Here is a 7,728-nt window from a genome sequence, read left to right as displayed (position 1 = left end):
CTCAGTGTGTTGGTGAGACTCAGCCCTGTCATCTAGCAGAAGCATGTTCCTTTTCATTGCTGTATAGTATTCCATTGCATGACTGTCCTGTGCTCTGATTTTAATGCACTTTATTGTGGGTGGATATTTGAGTTGCTTCCTTTCTGGGGTAATAACACTCACTTGGAAATAGCTGTGGTGAACACTCGTGTGGGGGTGGGGGTGGGGGTGGGGGCCGACTCTAGGAGCACCTAATGGATCTTACGAACTGTGTTGTCCAAGTATAGAGATGATTCCAAAGTGGTTGGACTATGTTTCTTTCTCCCAGCCAGGTGGAAGGAGAACACTAGTGGATTGCTGAGACTTGGTGCTCGGTATTTTTAATTATGGACAGCCTGGCTGGCGTTTTGTGGTGTCTAATTGCGGAGTAGTGTGTCTTACTGTATAATGGTCTCTTTTGTATGTGGGAGACCATGGTGTTGAGGGGAGGCAGTTACACAAAAAGCCCAGATACCCAGTGTTAGTTCCATGGGTGTGGCTGGTCATGGTGCGCACTCACGAAGGACGTAGGTGATGCCCTCCACTCCGCAGAGCCAGTCCCACAGGGGTACCCATTCTGACTCCTACCACCGCAGCTCCCTACCTCCCGCCTGCCATGGGTTCCACGTGCATGGCTCTGGGCAGTCTGTGTCTTTGCGTGCGTCTGTGTATGTCTGCGTGTATCTGCTTACATTCGCTCAGCATCTGAGATTCACCCAGGCTTTTGCGTGGATCAGTGGCAGACTCCTGATTGCCGCGTGGCGGCCTGTTGTGTGGGTGTGTTCCGCGTGTGTATCCAGTCCCTACTCAGGAGTGTACGTTTCCAGTGTGGGTTGCAGTCAGGATCCATTTCTCCCTTAACTTTCTGATTATTTGCTGCATAGGCTTTTTTCTCCTAATTTGGCGCCTTTGTCAGAAATCAACTGACCTACCTGTGTGGGTCTGTTTCTGTTTGTCCTTATGCTCTTGCCGTTGCCACACTTTAGACAAGGTCTTGCTCTGTCCCTCAGGCTGGAGTGCAGTAGCGTGATCTCAGCTCACTGCACCCTCGACCTCCCATACTCCAGCAATCCTCTCGCCTCAGTCTCCTGAGTAGTAGCTGGGACCACAGGCGTGTGTCACCACACCCGGCTGATTTTATTTTTTTTATTTTTTTTTTTTTGTAGAGACGGGGTTTTACTATGTTGCCCAGGTGGGTCTTGATCTGGGCTCAAGTGATGCTCCTGTCTCAGCCTCCCAAACTACTGGGATTACAGGTTGTAGGTGTGAGCCATGGTGCCCGGCTGCCACACTGTCTTGGCTACAGTTGGGTTTATAATAAACCCTGAATCGAGGTGATGTGCATTTTCCAACTCTTCTTTTTAAAGATTCTTGTGGCTGTTTATGTCCTTGGTGTTTCCATATATGTTTTACAATCAGTGTCTCAATTTCTACCAAAAAAACATGCCTTCTGGAATTTCAATAGCAATTCCCTTGAACGCATTTTTGAATACCTTTTCTGAATGTCTTGAATACATGTTGGGAAGAATCGGCGTCTTAACAGTCTCCAGTGTCCACGCGTTGACTGCCGTGTGTGACTCCAGTCGGCGTCTCAACAGTCTCCAGTGTCCACGCGTTGACTGCCGTGTGTGACTCCAGTCGGCGTCTCAACAGTCTCCAGTGTCCACGCGTTGACTGCCGTGTGTGACTCCAGGTATTGAATTCATCTTCAACTTCTCCCAACAATGGCCTGGAGTTTTCTGTGCATGTGTCTGGCATGTTTTCCTTTAGATCTAGTCGTAGGTGTTCGATATGCTATTGAGGACTGTGTATTGTTATTTCATTTGTCACCTGTGCGTGGTGCTTTAATCCTGTGCCCTAAACTCCCGCCTTGGCCATGGCAGTGTTTCTGTGGACTCGCGGGGTTTCCGTGTGCACACGCGTGTCCTCTGTCTGACAGTGGCTTTGCTTCCCCTTGTCAGTCTGTGCCTCGGCTTCTCACTGCACTGGCGAGGTGAGCCGGCGCTTGCTTATCTTATTCCCAGTCTCGGTGAACATGGGCTCGGTCTCTCCCGGCTCAGTGTTGGGTTTGCACTGGTGCACTTACAGGCGGAAGAGCTTCCTCATTTGCTGAGGGCTTTTCCTGAATCCGTGTTGGATGTGGTCAGCTGCCTTTCCTGCATCTAGTGAGATGCTCATGAGGTCACTTCCTTACCGCATTACTGTAGTGAATTACGCTGACTTTCATATGCCAAGATGACCTGGCATTTCCAGGTAAGTCCCTGTGGCCGTGGTGCATTGGCCTTTTCTCTGCATGGCCAGATGAGATTTGCTCATACCGGGCTAAGGACCTCCTGTGTAGGAATGCTCATGAGGGACACTGGGCTCGGATGTTCATTGTCTTGTCATGTGATGTGTCTGTCATGGTTTGATATTGCATTAAGTGGGCCTCCTGAAACAAGTTCTGCCATAGTTTGTATAGGATTGGCATTATTTGTTTCATAGAGATGTGATGGGTGAAGCCATCTATGCCTGCCATTTTCTTTTTGCTTAGGTTTTTCATTAAGAACTTGATTTTTAAAAATAGACATGAGGCCTGGCATGGTGGCTCACGCTTGTAATCCCAGCACTTTGGAAGGCCAAGGTGGATGGATCACCTGAGGTCAGGAGTTTGAGACCAACCTAGTCAACATGGTGAAACCCCGTCTCCATTAAAAATATAAAAATTAGCAGGGTGTGGTGGTGCATGCCTGTAATCCCAGCTACTCTGGAGGCTGAGGCAGGAGAATCACTTGAACTCAGGAGGTGGAGGTTGCAGTGAGCTGAGATCACACCACTGCACTCTAGCCTGGGCAACAGAGCGAGGTTCTGTCTCAAAAAAAAAAAGACATGAGGCTTTTGGATTTTCTGTTTCTTCCTTTGTCATTTTTTTAAAGATAGGTTTGTCACAGAATTTCATCTAAGTTATCAAAACAATTTACATAAATCATTCACAGTATCCTCTGTGCAGTGATGTCCATTCTCATTCCTGCTCTGGGCCATTTGTGTTTTCTTTTCCCCCTGATCAGACTAGCTAAGAGTTTATCATTTTTACAGATATTTTCCCCAAAGAAACCTACTTTTGGGTCCATTGATTTTTTTTTTCTGTTGTTTTCTTTTTCATTGACTTTTGCTCTTTTCTTATGAATTTCCTTTCTTCTACCTATTTTGTGTTCAATTTGCTGTCCTTGTTTTAGGTTCTTTTGATAGAGGCTTAGATCATTGATGAAGAATATGAAAGAATGGGATAATACAGTTAAAAACTTGGTCTACTTATGCCCATTAGAGAAAACATTCTTAAGCACGCATGGAATCTTTTAAAAATGGACGAGGTCCTAGGACCCAAAGCAAATGTCAGTAATTCGCAGATGATAATGTAATGTATAAATATATGATATGTAGGTAAATAATACAAATCACATTCTTTGGCCAGAGTGCAATTGAGGAGGAAATCAGTAACAAAAAGACAATTAAATCCATTTGATTTTTTTGTTTTTGTTTTGTAGTAACTTGCACTTCCCTGGTGCCAGAGGCACGACACCTTTTTGTCTGCTCTTGGCCATTTGGGTGGCGTCTTTGGGAAGGGCCTACTTAATTATTTTGCCTATTTAAAAAACTGGGTCTTGGAAATCTTGTCTTTTTTTTTGAGTTAGGATCTTTCTTGCACAGGCTTGGAGTGCAGTGGTGCGATCATAGCTCACTGCAACCTCAAACTCCTGGGCTCAAGCGAGCCTCCCACCTGGGTCTCCTGAGTAGCTGGGACTACAGGCATGCATCACTATGCTCTGCTAATTTAAAGAAAAGGTTTTTTTTGTAGAGACTGGGTCTTGCTGTGTTGCCCAGGCTGGTCTCGGAGTCCTGGTCTCAAGTGATTCACCTGCCTCCACCTCGCGGAGTGCCAGGATTACAGGTGGCGGGAGCCGCCACACCCAGCCTGGTCTTAGCGTTATTCCCAGGTCTAGGTGTGAGTCCTTCCTCAGATATGTGTTGTGAATAATTTCCGATCCTCTGGCTTGCTATTTTACTTTCTTAATGGTTATCTTTTGGAAAGCAAAGGTTTCCAGTTTGATGAAATCTAATTTTTATTTTTTATTTTTCCGTTCTAGTGGTCTTTCTATTTTCTCATCAAATTGAGACTTTGGGGAAACTACAGAGCAGCAAACCAGGATATATCCTCTTAAAAACAGCTCGAGCTGGCCGGGCGCAGTGGCTCACGCCTGTAATCCCAGCACTTTGGGAGGTGGAGGTGGGCAGATCACGTGAGGTCAGGAGTTTGAGACCAGCCTGGCCAACATGGTGAAACCCCATCTTTACTAAAAATAAAAAATTAGCCAGGCATGGTGGCAGGCACCTGTAATCCCAGCTACTTGGGAGGCTGAGGCAGGAGAATGGCTTGAACCTGGGAGGCAGAGGTTGCAGTGAGCCGAGATTGCGCCATTGCACTCCAGCCTGGGGGACAAGAGCAAGACTTCGCCTCAAAAAAAAAAAAAAAAAAAACCCCAGCTTGAGCCAAGTGTGGGTGGCTCCCGCCTGGAATCCCAGCACTTTGGGAGGCTGAGGTGGGCAGATCACTTGAGGCCAGGAGTTTGAGACCAGCCTGGCCAACATCACAAAATCCCATCTCTACTAAAAATACAAAAATTAACCAGGAGTGGTGGCAGCATCTGCCTATAATCCCAGCTACTCGGGAGCCTAAGGCACGAGAATCACTTGAAGCTGGGAGACAGAGTTTGCAGTGAGCCAAAATCGTGCCACTGCTCTCCAGCATGGATGACAGAGCAAGACTCTGTCTCAAAAAAAAAAAGCTTGAAAATTAAAAAATATCTCAATAATTATGAGATGCAGTGATTTTTTTTTTACTTCCCTAAGCTGGGTTTCCAGGTATCTCTAGGTTCAGCTTCTCCGGGGCTGGAAGTACATGAAGGGCAGCATTGCCCACCTTGACCAGAGCAGGCTCGGAGCAGGGCAGTGGAAGAGCTGGTCCCAGCTCAGCCCAGCCTGCTGGGTCAGCATCCATCTGAAAGGTCATCTCTACCCAGGAACTTGGTGGCTTCCAGCTCCACCCTAACAGAAACCTCCCCAGCATCTTGCCGAGTTGTAATCCAGGGTGGTGGTATAGACGGTCTTGGGGTAGCTGGTATAGACAGTCTTGGGGTAGCTGGTATAGACGGTCTTGGGGTAGCTGGTATAGACGGGCTTGGGGTAGCTGGTATAGATGGGCTTGGGGTAGCTGGTATAGACGGTCTTGGGGTAGCTGGTATAGACGGGCTTGGGGTAGCTGGTATAGACGGGCTTGGGGTAGCTGGTATAGACGGGCTTGGGGTAGCTGGTATAGACGGTCTTGGGGTAGCTGGTATAGACGGTCTTGGGGTGGCTGGTAGTGGTGCCGAGGAGGTGTGTGGGCTGGTGCTGCAGCTGGAAGCGCACCTCAGCCATGGTGTTGTGCCAGGTGTGGTTGGGGATGCAGGGGACCTTCCGGCCGCAGGAGGCCCCTGCCAGGCATAGGCAGCTGCGCGGTGTGGAAGAAGTGCCGCTCGGAGTCGTGCTTGACAAGGAAGTACACCTTACTCCTCTCAGTGGTGAGGGGTCAAACCACTCCTTCCCAGCGATGGGGCCAGCAGCCTGGCGAGGGCTAGGCACCGGGGAGGGATGCTGGATTTGGAGCTGGGGGGAAGGGGTCACCCTGCATTGGGCTCCAGTGCTCCGGGTGCCATGCCTGCTCCCCCACCACTGCCCCCGCTGCCGCCGCGGGACCCCAGGGGCTAGGGCTGAAGAGCAGCCTCGAGCCGGGCTGTCCAGGATGCGGTCACCCTTCTTCCTCGTGTCCGTAAGCTCAGGCACAACCTGCAGCTTAGCCAGCCCACTATGGCTGCGCGCGTGGCAGGGCCCGGGCCACCATGGCTGCGTGCGTGGTAGGGCACATGATTATTTTAGCCTCTGGTATCACTAGCCATCCCTAAAGTCTCCAATGGTCTGTTCCTGTCTTTCCCTCTGGTTCACTTGTGGGGTCATGTTGTCTTCTGTTCTTTGTTATTTCTTATTTTTTTTCTTGAGACGGAGTCTTGCTCTGTCGCCCAGGCTGGAGTGCGTTGGTGCGATCTCGGCTCACTGCAACCTCTGCCTCCCAGGTTCAAGCGATTCCCCTGCCTCAGCCTCCCAAGTAGCTGGGACTATGGGCACCTGCCACCATACCCAGCTAATTTTTCTGTGTGTGTGTGTGTGTGTGTGTGTGTGTGTGTGTGTGGGTGTGTGTTTTGTTTTTTGTTTTTTTTTTGAGATGGAATCTCACTCAATTGCCCAGACTGCAGTGCAATGGCGCAATCTTGGCTCACTGCAACCTCCACCTCCTGGGTTCAAGAAATTCTCCTGCCTCAGCCTCGCAAGTAGCTGGGATTACAGGCCCGTACCACCACAGTGGGCTAATTTTTGTATTTTTAGTAGAGACAGGGTTTCACCATGTTGGCCAGGCTGGTCTCGAACTCCTGACCTCAGGCAATCCGCCCACCTCGGCCTCCCAAAGTGCTGGGATTGTAGGCATGAGCCACCATGCTTGGCCTAATTTTTCTATTTTTAGTAGAGACAGGACTTCACCATGTTGGCCAGGCTGGTCTCAAATTCCTGACCTCAAGTGATGTGCCCACCTCGGCTGCCCAAAGTGCTGGGATTACAGGCGTGAGCTTCCGTGCCCGGCCTGAACTGTTAAGTGTTTGTGAAGAATTATTTGGGGGCCTATTTGAGAGCTGTTATATGGATCATCCTCCTGGAGAGGGTTCTTAGCCTCTGAGACCGGGTTTGGGGCTGAGGCTTTCTGACCCACACAAGTCATGCTGACCCCTGAAGGGCCGCAGGCCAGATCTTGCCAGGTGAGCACTTTCCCTGCTCACATTCAGGATAGGGCGAGGGGGTTGGTACTGATTCACCCTGAGGGCCTAGATTTGGGGGCTTCAGCTTGCTGCAGATAGGTGCTCCCTTCACTCTCACCTGAGGCTGGGCTGGAGCCTGGTGTCTGCCCCACCCTGCTGGTCAGCCCCCCAGGACCTGAGCCCCGTAAGCCTGGACTGGCCACGCCCTGGGGCAGCAGCACTGGGTGCTTGGCGCTCATGACCTTCCTGGGCCCCTGCGTCCCTCACTTCTCCCTTGTTTCTACCTTCCTGGCTTGTCAGATTCCCACAGCTCTTAAGGAGAAATTCAGTATTTACTGCAGCATGTGTTTTCAGTGTGATGGTTCGTCCAGGTACCCTAGCCTGTCGTTGCTGGAATTGGAAATCTTTGTTGTCTGCTGTTGTTTTGTGAAACAAGCGTGTGAGGTTATAAGTTTCCCTCAACGTACCACACTAACCACATTTCCCGAAGTTTTGATGTGTAGTATTTTCACTGCCATTCAGTTCAAAATATTTTCTCATTTCAAGTATGATGTCTTCTTTGATCCATGTGTATTTTTAAGTTGCTAAGTGTACTTACTTTGGCCGGGCATGGTGGCTTACGCATGTAATCCCAACACTTTAGGAAACTGCGGGGGAAGGATCACTTGAACGCAGGAGGCTGAGGCTGCACATCACAGGGAGAGACGGGCCGCGGTGATGTACGAGCTTCCTGTTGATAGGCAGTTAAGTTGGTTCGGGATAACGTGGCCTGCCTGGCACGGGTATTCCCAGAGTCACAGATGCTCACCCGTGCCAGCACTGGCTGCTT

At 49.7% G+C, this 7,728-nt stretch overlaps 1 long non-coding RNA gene across 1 annotated transcript; it reads left to right on the top strand.

Annotated features, from left to right (window-relative positions):
• The first annotated feature begins 1,718 nt into the window (after positions 1–1,718).
• LOC134756754 (uncharacterized) lies at positions 1,719–7,444 on the top strand. Its single transcript, XR_010129842.1, has 2 exons — positions 1,719–2,271; positions 4,143–7,444. It is a non-coding gene; the product is annotated as an uncharacterized lncRNA (long non-coding RNA).
• Positions 7,445–7,728: the final 284 nt, after the last annotated feature.

Source organism: Gorilla gorilla, chromosome 12 (assembly GCF_029281585.2).
Source record: "Gorilla gorilla gorilla isolate KB3781 chromosome 12, NHGRI_mGorGor1-v2.1_pri, whole genome shotgun sequence".
Taxonomy (NCBI): domain Eukaryota; kingdom Metazoa; phylum Chordata; class Mammalia; order Primates; family Hominidae; genus Gorilla; species Gorilla gorilla.
The sequence above is the reverse complement of the archived record's forward strand: the minus strand, read 5'-3'. Positions and strand labels throughout refer to the sequence as shown.